The sequence below is a fragment of the Channa argus genome, unplaced genomic scaffold (genome assembly GCF_033026475.1).
Source record: "Channa argus isolate prfri unplaced genomic scaffold, Channa argus male v1.0 Contig106, whole genome shotgun sequence".
NCBI classification, from domain to species: Eukaryota; Metazoa; Chordata; class Actinopteri; order Anabantiformes; family Channidae; genus Channa; species Channa argus.
Genome location: NW_027125325.1, coordinates 41,128 through 54,743, shown reverse-complemented (window position 1 = coordinate 54,743; position 13,616 = coordinate 41,128). Strand labels below are relative to the sequence as shown.

The following is a 13,616-nucleotide window of genomic DNA, read 5'->3' as shown; positions in this document are numbered from 1 at the left end:
TTACTAGCTAAAGTTGCAATAGTCGTCGTTCAATTTCAGTTTTGACTATCTGTTGAGGAGTCCCTTTCCTGCATTGCATTCCCTATTCTTGGTGCACGCGATATGGCAAACAGCATGTCGAAAAAGGGTTATGCGAGACTACTGAAGAAAGTTAAGAACCAATTTCTAAACAGCCTTTGTTTGGACAAGCCGACCACGACCACGATAAATAGCTGCACTTGCAGCAGCAGCCCTAGGATGTCAATTACAAGAGTCTCAATCTCCTCTCCACACTGCACTGGCATAGCGTTGGACCGATCAGCCTCTACATATGAGCATGGTCCCCATTAAGCTGAGAAAGTACCTATTGTGCACTAGGAGGTTTGAAAGCCCCTTAGAGTCGACCTTGCATGATGATGTGTCGCTTTGTGGTTAGATGCTACCCTCTGAAAGTGCCACCCTACGTGGCCAGTTCCTGTAGTGTAGTGGTTATCACATTCGCCTAACACGCGAAAGGTCCCTGGTTCGAAACCAGGCAGAAACACTGTTGCTGTCCATTATTATCTGCACAGTCAGCCTGGTTGGAGTGTCTTGTAAAAGGGGTTGTCTCAGTTCTAACAATGAGAAAGGCAACACTTTTGGTTTTAGTACTACAAAGTTCCATAAAGATCTTGTCATCCCAAAGCCCCTTAGGAGTAATCTTCCGTGACTGTTTTATTCACTTTGCTGGGAAGCTACGCTCTGAAGAAGTTTGTCAAAGTGGCCGGTTTCTGTGGTGTAGCGGTTATCACGTTGCCTCACACGCGAAAGGTCCCAGGTTCGAAACCAGGCAGAAACACTCTTGTTGTTATTTTAAGATGACATGCACACTCAAGCTGTGTCAGTGGGTTGACTAAGTTCTTACGAATGCTTGCTCAGTAAAACAACCTGAAATCACAGAATGGCACAAATAGACAAAAGAGACAAAAAAACAAAAGATTACGCCAGGGTAGTCGCTGAATAAAGGCTGTGTGTCTTTGACAGAGCGGACGATTAAGTCAAGTCAAGTCAAGTGGCTTTTATTGTCATTTCTATTATACACAGTGGTACACAGTACACAGTAGAAACGAGATAACGTTCCTCCAGAACCAAGGTGCTACAAAACAACACAAGCTATGTAAAGTGCATCGAGTTCAACCTAGTGCAAACAGTGCAGATGAAAAACAGTAATGACAGACAGTGTAGATGGACAACACAAAATAACACAGGACAGGACACAAAACCTAAGACAGTGCCGACCAGTAAACCTATTGTATACTATTTTACAGTACAGTACAGTCAAGTGTGCCAAAAGTGCAAAAAAAGCAGCATGTAAACAGTATACTGCATTTGAATGTCCGGCATGTATAAAGTGCAATTGCAGTGGAATGATTACTAGCTAAAGTTGCAATAGTCGTCGTTCAATTTTAGTGTTGACTATCTGTTGAGGAGTCCCTTTCCTGCATTGCATGCCCTATTCTTGGTGCACGCGATATGGCAAACAGCATGTCGAAAAAGGGTTATGCGAGACTACTGAAGAAAGTTAAGAACCAATTTCTAAACAGCCTTAGTTTGGACAAGCCGACCACATACTATTAATCGAAATTGAGACTTTCTCCCATGATAAATAGCTGCGCTTGCAGAAGCAGCCCTAGGATGTCAATTACAAGAGCTTCAATCTCCTCTCCACACTGCACTGGCATAGCGTTGGACCGATCAGCCTCTACATATGAGCATGGTCCCCATTAAGCTGAGAAAGTACCTAATGTGCACTAGGAGGTTTGAAAGCCCCTTAGAGTCGACCTTGCATGATGATGTGTCACTTTGTGGTTAGATGCTACCCTCTGGAATTGACACCCTACGTGGCCAGTTTCTGTAGTGTAGTGGTTATCACATTCGCCTAACATGCGAAATGTCCCTGGTTCGAAACCAGGCAGAAACACTGTTGCTGTCAGTGCACCGTCAGCCTGGTTGGAGTGTCTTGTAAAAGGGGTTGTCTCAGTTCTAACAATGCGAAAGGCAACACTTTTGGTTTTAGTACTACAAAGTTCCATAAAGATCTTGTCATCCCAAAGCCCCTTAGAAGTAATCTTCCGCGACTGTTTTATTCACTTTGCTGGGAAGCTACGCTCTGAAGAAGTTTGTCAAAGTGGCCGGTTTCTGTGGTGTAGCGGTTATCACGTTCGCCTCACACGCGAAAGGTCCCTGGTTTGAAACCAGGCAGAAACACTATTGTTGTTATTTTAAGATGACATGCACACTCAAGCTGTGTCAGTGGGTTGACTAAGTTCTTACGAATGCTTGCTCAGTAAAACAACCTGAAATCACAGAATGGCACAAATAGACAAAAGAGACAAAAAAACAAAAGATTACGCCAGGGTAGTCGCTGAATAAAGACTGTGTGTCTTTGTCAGAGCGGACGATTAAGTCAAGTCAAGTCAAGTCAAGTCAAGTGGCTTTTATTGTCATTTCTACTATACACAGTGGTACACAGTACACAGTAGAAACGAGATAACGTTCTTCCAGAACCAAGGTGTTACAAAACAACACAAACTATGTAAAGTGCATCGAGTTCAACCTAGTGTAAACAGTGCAGATGAAAAACAGTATAGACAGACAGTGTAGACGGACAACACAAAATAACACAGGACAGGACAAAAAACCTAAGACAGTGCCGACCAGTAAACCTATTGTATACTATTTTACAGTACAGTACAGTCAAGTGTGCCAAAGGTACAAAAAAAGCAGCATGTAAACAGTATAGTGCATTTGAATGTCTGGCATGTATACAGTGCAATTGCAGTGGAATGATTACTGGCTAAAGTTGCAATAGTCGTCGTTCAATTTCAGTTTTGACTATCTGTTGAGGAGTCCCTTTCCTGCATTGCATTCCCTATTCTTGGTGCACGCGATATGGCAAACAGCATGTCGAAAAAGGGTTATGCGAGACTACTGAAGAAAGTTAAGAACCAATTTCTAAACAGCCTTTGTTTGGACAAGCCGACCACGACCACGATAAATAGCTGCACTTGCAGCAGCAGCCCTAGGATGTCAATTACAAGAGCTTCAATCTCCTCTCCACACTGCACTGGCATAGCGTTGGACCGATCAGCCTCTACATATGAGCATGGTCCCTATTAAGCTGAGAAAGTACCTATTGTGCACTAGGAGGTTTGAAAGCCCCTTAGAGTCGACCTTGCATGATGATGTGTCGCTTTGTGGTTAGATGCTACCCTCTGGAATTGACACCCCTACGTGGCCAGTTTCTGTAGTGTAGTGGTTATCACATTCGCCTAACACGCGAAAGGTCCCTGGTTCGAAACCAGGCAGAAACACTGTTGCTGTCTATTATTATCTGCACAGTCAGCCTGGTTGGAGTGTCTTGTAAAAGGGGTTGTCTCAGTTCTAACAATGCGAAAGGCAACACTTTTGGTTTTAGTACTACAAAGTTCCATAAAGATCTTGTCATCCCAAAGCCCCTTAGAAGTAATCTTCCGCGACTGTTTTATTCACTTTGCTGGGAAGCTACGCTCTGAAGAAGTTTGTCAAAGTGGCCGGTTTCTTTGGTGTAGCGGTTATCACGTTTGCCTCACACGCGAAAGGTCCCTGGTTCGAAACCAGGCAGAAACACTATTGTTGTTATTTTAAGATGATATGCACACTCAAGCTGTGTCAGTGGGTTGACTAAGTTCTTACGAATGCTTGCTCAGTAAAACAACCTGAAATCACAGAATGGCACAAATAGACAAAAGAGACAAAAAAACAAAAGATTACGCCAGGGTAGTCGCTGAATAAAGGCTGTGTGTCTTTGACAGAGCGGACGATTAAGTCAAGTCAAGTCAAGTCAAGTCAAGTGGCTTTTATTGTCATTTCTACTATACACAGTGGTACACAGTACACAGTAGAAACGAGATAACGTTCCTCCAGAACCAAGGTGCTACAAAACAACACAAACTATGTAAAGTGCATCGAGTTCAACCTAGTGTAAACAGTGCAGATGAAAAACAGTACAGACAGACAGTGTAGACGGACAACACAAAATAACACAGGACAGGACAAAAAACCTAAGATAGTGCCGACCAGTAAACCTATTGTATACTATTTTACAGTACAGTACAGTCAAGTGTGCCAAAGTTACAAAAAAAGCAGCATGTAAACAGTATAGTGCATTTGAATGTCCGGCATGTATACAGTTCAATTGCAGTGGAATGATTACTGGCTAAAGTTGCAATAGTCGTCGTTCAATTTCAGTGTTGACTATCTGTTGAGGAGTCCCTTTCCTGCATTGCATGCCCTATTCTTGGTGCACGCGATATGGCAAACAGCATGTCGAAAAAGGGTTATGCGAGACTACTGAAGAAAGTTAAGAACCAATTTCTAAACAGCCTTAGTTTGGACAAGCCGACCACATACTATTAATCGAAATTGAGACTTTCTCCCATGATAAATAGCTGCGCTTGCAGAAGCAGCCCTAGGATGTCAATTACAAGAGCTTCAATCTCCTCTCCACACTGCACTGGCATAGCGTTGGACCGATCAGCCTCTACATATGAGCATGGTCCCCATTAAGCTGAGAAAGTACCTAATGTGCACTAGGAGGTTTGAAAGCCCCTTAGAGTCGACCTTGCATGATGATGTGTCACTTTGTGGTTAGATGCTACCCTCTGGAATTGACACCCTACGTGGCCAGTTTCTGTAGTGTAGTGGTTATCACATTCGCCTAACATGCGAAATGTCCCTGGTTCGAAACCAGGCAGAAACACTGTTGCTGTCAGTGCACCGTCAGCCTGGTTGGAGTGTCTTGTAAAAGGGGTTGTCTCAGTTCTAACAATGCGAAAGGCAACACTTTTGGTTTTAGTACTACAAAGTTCCATAAAGATCTTGTCATCCCAAAGCCCCTTAGAAGTAATCTTCCGCGACTGTTTTATTCACTTTGCTGGGAAGCTACGCTCTGAAGAAGTTTGTCAAAGTGGCCGGTTTCTTTGGTGTAGCGGTTATCACGTTTGCCTCACACGCGAAAGGTCCCTTGTTCGAAACCAGGCAGAAACACTATTGTTGTTATTTTAAGATGACATGCACACTCAAGCTGTGTCAGTGGGTTGACTAAGTTCTTACGAATGCTTGCTCAGTAAAACAACCTGAAATCACAGAATGGCACAAATAGACAAAAGAGACAAAAAAACAAAAGATTACGCCAGGGTAGTCGCTGAATAAAGGCTGTGTGTCTTTGACAGAGCGGACGATTAAGTCAAGTCAGGTCAAGTCAAGTCAAGTGGCTTTTATTGTCATTTCTACTATACACAGTGGTACACAGTACACAGTAGAAACGAGATAACGTTCCTCCAGAACCAAGGTGCTACAAAACAACACAAACTATGTAAAGTGCATCGAGTTCAACCTAGTGTAAACAGTGCAGATGAAAAACAGTACAGACAGACAGTGTAGACGGACAACACAAAATAACACAGGACAGGACAAAAAACCTAAGATAGTGCCAACCAGTAAACCTATTGTATACTATTTTACAGTACAGTACAGTCAAGTGTGCCAAAGGTACAAAAAAAGCAGCATGTAAACAGTATAGTGCATTTGAATGTCCGGCATGTATACAGTGCAATTGCAGTGGAATGATTACTGGCTAAAGTTGCAATAGTCGTCGTTCAATTTCAGTTTTGACTATCTGTTGAAGAGTCCCTTTCCTGCATTACATTCCCTATTCTTGGTGCACGCGATATGGCAAACAGCATGTCGAAAAAGGGTTATGCGAGACTACTGAAGAAAGTTAAGAACCAATTTCTAAACAGCCTTAGTTTGGACAAGCCGACCACATACTATTAATCGAAATTGAGACTTTCTCCCATGATAAATAGCTGCGCTTGCAGAAGCAGCCCTAGGATGTCAATTACAAGAGCTTCAATCTCCTCTCCACACTGCACTGGCATAGCGTTGGACCGATCAGCCTCTACATATGAGCATGGTCCCCATTAAGCTGAGAAAGTACCTATTGTGCACTAGGAGGTTTGAAAGCCCCTTAGAGTCGACCTTGCATGATGATGTGTCGCTTTGTGGTTAGATACTACCCTCTGGAATTGACACCCTACGTGGCCAGTTTCTGTAGTGTAGTGGTTATCACATTCGCCTAACACGTGAAAGGTCCCTGTTTCGAAACCAGGCAGAAACACTCTTGTTGTTATTTTAAGATGACATGCACACTCAAGCTGTGTCAGTGGGTTGACTAAGTTCTTACGAATGCTTGCTCAGTAAAACAACCTGAAATCACAGAATGGCACAAATAGACAAAAGAGACAAAAAAACAAAAGATTACGCCAGGGTAGTCGCTGAATAAAGGCTGTGTGTCTTTGACAGAGCGGACGATTAAGTCAAGTCAAGTCAAGTGGCTTTTATTGTCATTTCTATTATACACAGTGGTACACAGTAGAAACGAGATAACGTTCCTCCAGAACCAAGGTGCTACAAAACAACACAAGCTATGTAAAGTGCATCGAGTTTAACCTAGTGCAAACAGTGCAGATGAAAAACAGTAATGACAGACAGTGTAGATGGACAACACAAAATAACACAGGACAGGACACAAAACCTAAGACAGTGCCGACCAGTAAACCTATTGTATACTATTTTACAGTACAGTACAGTCAAGTGTGCCAAAGGTGCAAAAAAAGCAGCATGTAAACAGTATACTGCATTTGAATGTCCGGCATGTATAAAGTGCAATTGCAGTGGAATGATTACTGGCTAAAGTTGCAATAGTCGTCGTTCAATTTCAGTGTTGACTATCTGTTGAGGAGTCCCTTTCCTGCATTGCATGCCCTATTCTTGGTGCACGCGATATGGCAAACAGCATGTCGAAAAAGGGTTATGCGAGACTACTGAAGAAAGTTAAGAACCAATTTCTAAACAGCCTTAGTTTGGACAAGCCGACCACATACTATTAATCGAAATTGAGACTTTCTCCCATGATAAATAGCTGCGCTTGCAGAAGCAGCCCTAGGATGTCAATTACAAGAGCTTCAATCTCCTCTCCACACTGCACTGGCATAGCGTTGGACCGATCAGCCTCTACATATGAGCATGGTCCCCATTAAGCTGAGAAAGTACCTAATGTGCACTAGGAGGTTTGAAAGCCCCTTAGAGTCGACCTTGCATGATGATGTGTTGCTTTGTGGTTAGATGCTAGCCTCTGGAATTGACACCCTACGTGGCCAGTTTCTGTAGTGTAGTGGTTATCACATTCGCCTAACACGCGAAAGGTCCCTGGTTCGAAACCAGGCAGAAACACTGTTGCTGTCAGTGCACAGTCAGCCTGGTTGGAGTGTCTTGTAAAAGGGGTTGTCTCAGTTCTAACAATGAGAAAGGCAACACTTCTGGTTTTAGTACTACAAAGTTCCATAAAGATATTCTCATCCCAAAGCCCCTTAGGAGTAATCTTCCGCGACTGTTTTATTCACTTTGCTGGGAAGCTACGCTCTGAAGAAGTTTGTCAAAGTGGCCGGTTTCTGTGGTGTAGCGGTTATCACGTTTGCCTCACACGCGAAAGGTCCCTGGTTCGAAACCAGGCAGAAACACTCTTGTTGTTATTTTAAGATGACATGCACACTCAAGCTGTGTCAGTGGGTTGACTAAGTTCTTACGAATGCTTGCTCAGTAAAACAACCTGAAATCACAGAATGGCACAAATAGACAAAAGAGACAAAAAAACAAAAGATTACGCCAGGGTAGTCGCTGAATAAAGGCTGTGTGTCTTTGACAGAGCGGACGATTAAGTCAAGTCAAGTCAAGTGGCTTTTATTGTCATTTCTATTATACACAGTGGTACACAGTACACAGTAGAAACGAGATAACGTTCCTCCAGAACCAAGGTGCTACAAAACAACACAAGCTATGTAAAGTGCATCGAGTTCAACCTAGTGCAAACAGTGCAGATGAAAAACAGTAATGACAGACAGTGTAGATGGACAACACAAAATAACACAGGACAGGACACAAAACCTAAGACAGTGCCGACCAGTAAACCTATTGTATACTATTTTACAGTACAGTACAGTCAAGTGTGCCAAAGGTGCAAAAAAAGCAGCATGTAAACAGTATACTGCATTTGAATGTCCGGCATGTATAAAGTGCAATTGCAGTGGAATGATTACTAGCTAAAGTTGCAATAGTCGTCGTTCAATTTCAGTTTTGACTATCTGTTGAGGAGTCCCTTTCCTGCATTGCATTCCCTATTCTTGGTGCACGCGATATGGCAAACAGCATGTCGAAAAAGGGTTATGCGAGACTACTGAAGAAAGTTAAGAACCAATTTCTAAACAGCCTTTGTTTGGACAAGCCGACCACGACCACGATAAATAGCTGCACTTGCAGCAGCAGCCCTAGGATGTCAATTACAAGAGTCTCAATCTCCTCTCCACACTGCACTGGCATAGCGTTGGACCGATCAGCCTCTACATATGAGCATGGTCCCCATTAAGCTGAGAAAGTACCTATTGTGCACTAGGAGGTTTGAAAGCCCCTTAGAGTCGACCTTGCATGATGATGTGTCGCTTTGTGGTTAGATGCTACCCTCTGAAAGTGCCACCCTACGTGGCCAGTTTCTGTAGTGTAGTGGTTATCACATTCGCCTAACACGCTAAAGGTCCCTGGTTCGAAACCAGGCAGAAACACTGTTGCTGTCCATTATTATCTGCACAGTCAGCCTGGTTGGAGTGTCTTGTAAAAGGGGTTGTCTCAGTTCTAACAATGAGAAAGGCAACACTTTTGGTTTTAGTACTACAAAGTTCCATAAAGATCTTGTCATCCCAAAGCCCCTTAGGAGTAATCTTCTGCGACTGTTTTATTCACTTTGCTGGGAAGCTACGCTCTGAAGAAGTTTGTCAAAGTGGCCGGTTTCTGTGGTGTAGCGGTTATCACGTTCGCCACACACGCGAAAGGTCCCTGGTTTGAAACCAGGCAGAAACACTATTGTTGTTATTTTAAGATGACATGCACACTCAAGCTGTGTCAGTGGGTTGACTAAGTTCTTACGAATGCTTGCTCAGTAAAACAACCTGAAATCACAGAATGGCACAAATAGACAAAAGAGACAAAAAAACAAAAGATTACGCCAGGGTAGTCGCTGAATAAAGGCTGTGTGTCTTTGACAGAGCGGACGATTAAGTCAAGTCAATTCAAGTGGCTTTTATTGTCATTTCTATTATACACAGTGGTACACAGTACACAGTAGAAACGAGATAACGTTCCTCCAGAACCAAGGTGCTACAAAACAACACAAGCTATGTAAAGTGCATCGAGTTCAACCTAGTGCAAACAGTGCAGATGAAAAACAGTAATGACAGACAGTGTAGATGGACAACACAAAATAACACAGGACAGGACACAAAACCTAAGACAGTGCCGACCAGTAAACCTATTGTGTACTATTTTACAGTACAGTACAGTCAAGTGTGCCAAAGGTACAAAAAAAGCAGCATGTAAACAGTATAGTGCATTTGAATGTCCGGCATGTATACAGTTCAATTGCAGTGGAATGATTACTGGCTAAAGTTGCAATAGTCGTCGTTCAATTTCAGTTTTGACTATCTGTTGAGGAGTCCCTTTCCTGCATTGCATTCCCTATTCTTGGTGCACGCGATATGGCAAACAGCATGTCGAAAAAGGGTTATGCGAGACTACTGAAGAAAGTTAAGAACCAATTTCTAAACAGCCTTTGTTTGGACAAGCCGACCACGACCACGATAAATAGCTGCACTTGCAGCAGCAGCCCTAGGATGTCAATTACAAGAGCTTCAATCTCCTCTCCACACTGCACTGGCATAGCGTTGGACCGATCAGCCTCTACATATGAGCATGGTCCCCATTAAGCTGAGAAAGTACCTATTGTGCACTAGGAGGTTTGAAAGCCCCTTAGAGTCGACCTTGCATGATGATGTGTCGCTTTGTGGTTAGATGCTACCCTCTGAAAGTGCCACTCTACGTGGCCAGTTTCTGTAGTGTAGTGGTTATCACATTCGCCTAACACGCGAAAGGTCCCTGGTTCGAAACCAGGCAGAAACACTGTTGCTGTCCATTATTATCTGCACAGTCAGCCTGGTTGGAGTGTCTTGTAAAAGGGGTTGTCTCAGTTCTAACAATGAGAAAGGCAACACTTTTGGTTTTAGTACTACAAAGTTCCATAAAGATCTTGTCATCCCAAAGCCCCTTAGGAGTAATCTTCCGCGACTGTTTTATTCACTTTGCTGGGAAGCTACGCTCTTAAGAAGTTTGTCAAGGTGGCCGGTTTCTGTGGTGTAGCGGTTATCACGTTCGCCTCACACGCGAAAGGTCCCTGGTTCGAAACCAGGCAGAAACACTCTTGTTGTTATTTTAAGATGACATGCACACTCAAGCTGTGTCAGTGGGTTGACTAAGTTCTTACGAATGCTTGCTCAGTAAAACAACCTGAAATCACAGAATGGCACAAATAGACAAAAGAGACAAAAAAACAAAAGATTACGCCAGGGTAGTCGCTGAATAAAGGCTGTGTGTCTTTGACAGAGCGGACGATAAAGTCAAGTCAAGTCAAGTGGCTTTTATTGTCATTTCTATTATACACAGTGGTACACAGTACACAGTAGAAACGAGATAACGTTCCTCCAGAACCAAGGTGCTACAAAACAACACAAGCTATGTAAAGTGCATCGAGTTCAACCTAGTGCAAACAGTGCAGATGAAAAACAGTAATGACAGACAGTGTAGATGGACAACACAAAATAACACAGGACAGGACACAAAACCTAAGACAGTGCCGACCAGTAAACCTATTGTATACTATTTTACAGTACAGTACAGTCAAGTGTGCCAAAGGTGCAAAAAAAGCAGCATGTAAACAGTATACTGCATTTGAATGTCCGGCATGTATAAAGTGCAATTGCAGTGGAATGATTACTGGCTAAAGTTGCAATAGTCGTCGTTCAATTTCAGTGTTGACTATCTGTTGAGGAGTCCCTTTCCTGCATTGCATGCCCTATTCTTGGTGCACGCGATATGGCAAACAGCATGTCGAAAAAGGGTTATGCGAGACTACTGAAGAAAGTTAAGAACCAATTTCTAAACAGCCTTAGTTTGGACAAAACGACCACATACTATTAATCGAAATTGAGACTTTTTCCCATGATAAATAGCTGCGCTTGCAGAAGAAGCCCTAGGATGTCAATTACAAGAGCTTCAATCTCCTCTCCACACTGCACTGGCATAGCGTTGGACCGATCAGCCTCTACATATGAGCATGGTCCCCATTAAGCTGAGAAAGTACCTATTGTGCACTAGGAGGTTTGAAAGCCCCTTAGAGTCGACCTTGCATGATGATGTGTCGCTTTGTGGTTAGATGCTACCCTCTGAAAGTGACGCCCTGCGTGGCCAGGTTCTGTAGTGTAGTGGTTATCACATTCGCCTAACATGTGAACGGTCCCTGGTTCGAAACCAGGCAGAAACACTGTTGCTGTCCATTATTATCTGCACAGTCAGCCTGGTTAGAGTGTCTTGTAAAAGGTGTTGTCTCAGTTCTAACAATGAGAAAGGCAACACTTTTGGTTTTAGTACTACAAAGTTCCATAAAGATCTTCTCATCCCAAAGCCCTTTAGGAGTAATCTTCCGTGACTGTTTTATTCACTTTGCTGGGAAGCTACGCTCTGAAGAAGTTTGTCAAAGTGGCCGGTTTCTGTGGTGTAGCGGTTATCACGTTCGCCTCACACGCGAAAGGTCCCTGGTTCGAAACCAGGCAGAAACACTCTTGTTGTTATTTTAAGATGACATGCACACTCAAGTTGTGTCAGTGGGTTGACTAAGTTCTTACGAATGCTTGCTCAGTAAAACAACCTGAAATCACAGAATGGCACAAATAGACAAAAGAGACAAAAAAACAAAAGATTACGCCAGGGTAGTCGCTGAATAAAGGCTGTGTGTCTTTGACAGAGCGGACGATTAAGTCAAGTCAAGTCAAGTCAAGTCAAGTGGCTTTTATTGTCATTTCTACTATACACAGTGGTACACAGTACACAGTAGAAACGAGATAACGTTCCTCCAGAACCAAGGTGCTACAAAACAGCACAAACTATGTAAAGTGCATCGAGTTCAACCTAGTGTAAACAGTGCAGATGAAAAACAGTACAGACAGACAGTGTAGACGGACAACACAAAATAACACAGGACAGGACAAAAAACCTAAGATAGTGCCGACCAGTAAACCTATTGTATACTATTTTACAGTACAGTACAGTCAAGTGTGCCAAAGGTACAAAAAAAGCAGCATGTAAACAGTATAGTGCATTTGAATGTCCGGCATGTATACAGTTCAATTGCAGTGGAATGATTACTGGCTAAAGTTGGAATAGTCGTCGTTCAATTTCAGTTTTGACTATCTGTTGAGGAGTCCCTTTCCTGCATTGCATTCCCTATTCTTGGTGCACGCGATATGGCAAACAGCATGTCGAAAAAGGGTTATGCGAGACTACTGAAGAAAGTTAAGAACCAATTTCTAAACAGCCTTTGTTTGGACAAGCCGACCACGACCACGATAAATAGCTGCACTTGCAGCAGCAGCCCTAGGATGTCAATTACAAGAGCTTCAATCTCCTCTCCACACTGCACTGGCATAGCGTTGGACCGATCAGCCTCTACATATGAGCATGGTCCCCATTAAGCTGAGAAAGTACCTATTGTGCACTAGGAGGTTTGAAAGCCCCTTAGAGTCGACCTTGCATGATGATGTGTCGCTTTGTGGTTAGATGATACCCTCTGAAAGTGCCACTCTACGTGGCCAGTTTCTGTAGTGTAGTGGTTATCACATTCGCCTAACACGCGAAAGGTCCCTGGTTCGAAACCAGGCAGAAACACTGTTGCTGTCCATTATTATCTGCACAGTCAGCCTGGTTGGAGTGTCTTGTAAAAGGGGTTGTCTCAGTTCTAACAATGAGAAAGGCAACACTTTTGGTTTTAGTACTACAAAGTTCCATAAAGATCTTGTCATCCCAAAGCCCCTTAGGAGTAATCTTCCGCGACTGTTTTATTCACTTTGCTGGGAAGCTACGCTCTTAAGAAGTTTGTCAAGGTGGCCGGTTTCTGTGGTGTAGCGGTTATCACGTTCGCCTCACACGCGAAAGGTCCCTGGTTCGAAACCAGGCAGAAACACTCTTGTTGTTATTTTAAGATGACATGCACACTCAAGCTGTGTCAGTGGGTTGACTAAGTTCTTACGAATGCTTGCTCAGTAAAACAACCTGAAATCACAGAATGGCACAAATAGACAAAAGAGACAAAAAAACAAAAGATTACGCCAGGGTAGTCGCTGAATAAAGGCTGTGTGTCTTTGACAGAGCGGACGATAAAGTCAAGTCAAGTCAAGTGGCTTTTATTGTCATTTCTATTATACACAGTGGTACACAGTACACAGTAGAAACGAGATAACGTTCCTCCAGAACCAAGGTGCTACAAAACAACACAAGCTATGTAAAGTGCATCGAGTTCAACCTAGTGCAAACAGTGCAGATGAAAAACAGTAATGACAGACAGTGTAGATGGACAACACAAAATAACACAGGACAGGACACAAAACCTAAGACAGTGCCGA

The 13,616-nt window shown here is 43.1% G+C and overlaps 17 non-coding genes across 17 annotated transcripts; all 17 read left to right on the top strand.

Moving 5' to 3' along the window:
• Positions 1 to 450: 450 nt before the first annotated feature.
• Positions 451 to 523, top strand: trnav-aac (transfer RNA valine (anticodon AAC)). The gene has a single exon. It is a non-coding gene; the product is annotated as a tRNA-Val (tRNA).
• Positions 524 to 1,866: 1,343 nt separating this feature from the next.
• trnav-aac (transfer RNA valine (anticodon AAC)) lies at positions 1,867 to 1,939 on the top strand. Its single transcript has one exon. It is a non-coding gene; the product is annotated as a tRNA-Val (tRNA).
• Positions 1,940 to 2,153: 214 nt separating this feature from the next.
• Positions 2,154 to 2,226, top strand: trnav-cac (transfer RNA valine (anticodon CAC)). Its single transcript has one exon. It is a non-coding gene; the product is annotated as a tRNA-Val (tRNA).
• A 1,033-nt stretch (positions 2,227 to 3,259) lies between these two features.
• Positions 3,260 to 3,332, top strand: trnav-aac (transfer RNA valine (anticodon AAC)). Its single transcript has one exon. It is a non-coding gene; the product is annotated as a tRNA-Val (tRNA).
• A 222-nt stretch (positions 3,333 to 3,554) lies between these two features.
• trnav-cac (transfer RNA valine (anticodon CAC)) lies at positions 3,555 to 3,627 on the top strand. Its single transcript has one exon. It is a non-coding gene; the product is annotated as a tRNA-Val (tRNA).
• Positions 3,628 to 4,686: 1,059 nt separating this feature from the next.
• Positions 4,687 to 4,759, top strand: trnav-aac (transfer RNA valine (anticodon AAC)). Its single transcript has one exon. It is a non-coding gene; the product is annotated as a tRNA-Val (tRNA).
• Positions 4,760 to 6,105: 1,346 nt separating this feature from the next.
• On the top strand, positions 6,106 to 6,178 carry trnav-aac (transfer RNA valine (anticodon AAC)). The gene has a single exon. It is a non-coding gene; the product is annotated as a tRNA-Val (tRNA).
• A 1,042-nt stretch (positions 6,179 to 7,220) lies between these two features.
• trnav-aac (transfer RNA valine (anticodon AAC)) lies at positions 7,221 to 7,293 on the top strand. Its single transcript has one exon. It is a non-coding gene; the product is annotated as a tRNA-Val (tRNA).
• A 214-nt stretch (positions 7,294 to 7,507) lies between these two features.
• On the top strand, positions 7,508 to 7,580 carry trnav-cac (transfer RNA valine (anticodon CAC)). The gene has a single exon. It is a non-coding gene; the product is annotated as a tRNA-Val (tRNA).
• A 1,022-nt stretch (positions 7,581 to 8,602) lies between these two features.
• trnav-aac (transfer RNA valine (anticodon AAC)) lies at positions 8,603 to 8,675 on the top strand. The gene has a single exon. It is a non-coding gene; the product is annotated as a tRNA-Val (tRNA).
• A 222-nt stretch (positions 8,676 to 8,897) lies between these two features.
• trnav-cac (transfer RNA valine (anticodon CAC)) lies at positions 8,898 to 8,970 on the top strand. Its single transcript has one exon. It is a non-coding gene; the product is annotated as a tRNA-Val (tRNA).
• A 1,022-nt stretch (positions 8,971 to 9,992) lies between these two features.
• On the top strand, positions 9,993 to 10,065 carry trnav-aac (transfer RNA valine (anticodon AAC)). Its single transcript has one exon. It is a non-coding gene; the product is annotated as a tRNA-Val (tRNA).
• A 222-nt stretch (positions 10,066 to 10,287) lies between these two features.
• trnav-cac (transfer RNA valine (anticodon CAC)) lies at positions 10,288 to 10,360 on the top strand. Its single transcript has one exon. It is a non-coding gene; the product is annotated as a tRNA-Val (tRNA).
• Positions 10,361 to 11,409: 1,049 nt separating this feature from the next.
• trnav-aac (transfer RNA valine (anticodon AAC)) lies at positions 11,410 to 11,482 on the top strand. The gene has a single exon. It is a non-coding gene; the product is annotated as a tRNA-Val (tRNA).
• Positions 11,483 to 11,704: 222 nt separating this feature from the next.
• trnav-cac (transfer RNA valine (anticodon CAC)) lies at positions 11,705 to 11,777 on the top strand. The gene has a single exon. It is a non-coding gene; the product is annotated as a tRNA-Val (tRNA).
• Positions 11,778 to 12,809: 1,032 nt separating this feature from the next.
• On the top strand, positions 12,810 to 12,882 carry trnav-aac (transfer RNA valine (anticodon AAC)). Its single transcript has one exon. It is a non-coding gene; the product is annotated as a tRNA-Val (tRNA).
• A 222-nt stretch (positions 12,883 to 13,104) lies between these two features.
• On the top strand, positions 13,105 to 13,177 carry trnav-cac (transfer RNA valine (anticodon CAC)). Its single transcript has one exon. It is a non-coding gene; the product is annotated as a tRNA-Val (tRNA).
• The last annotated feature ends 439 nt before the right edge of the window (positions 13,178 to 13,616 follow it).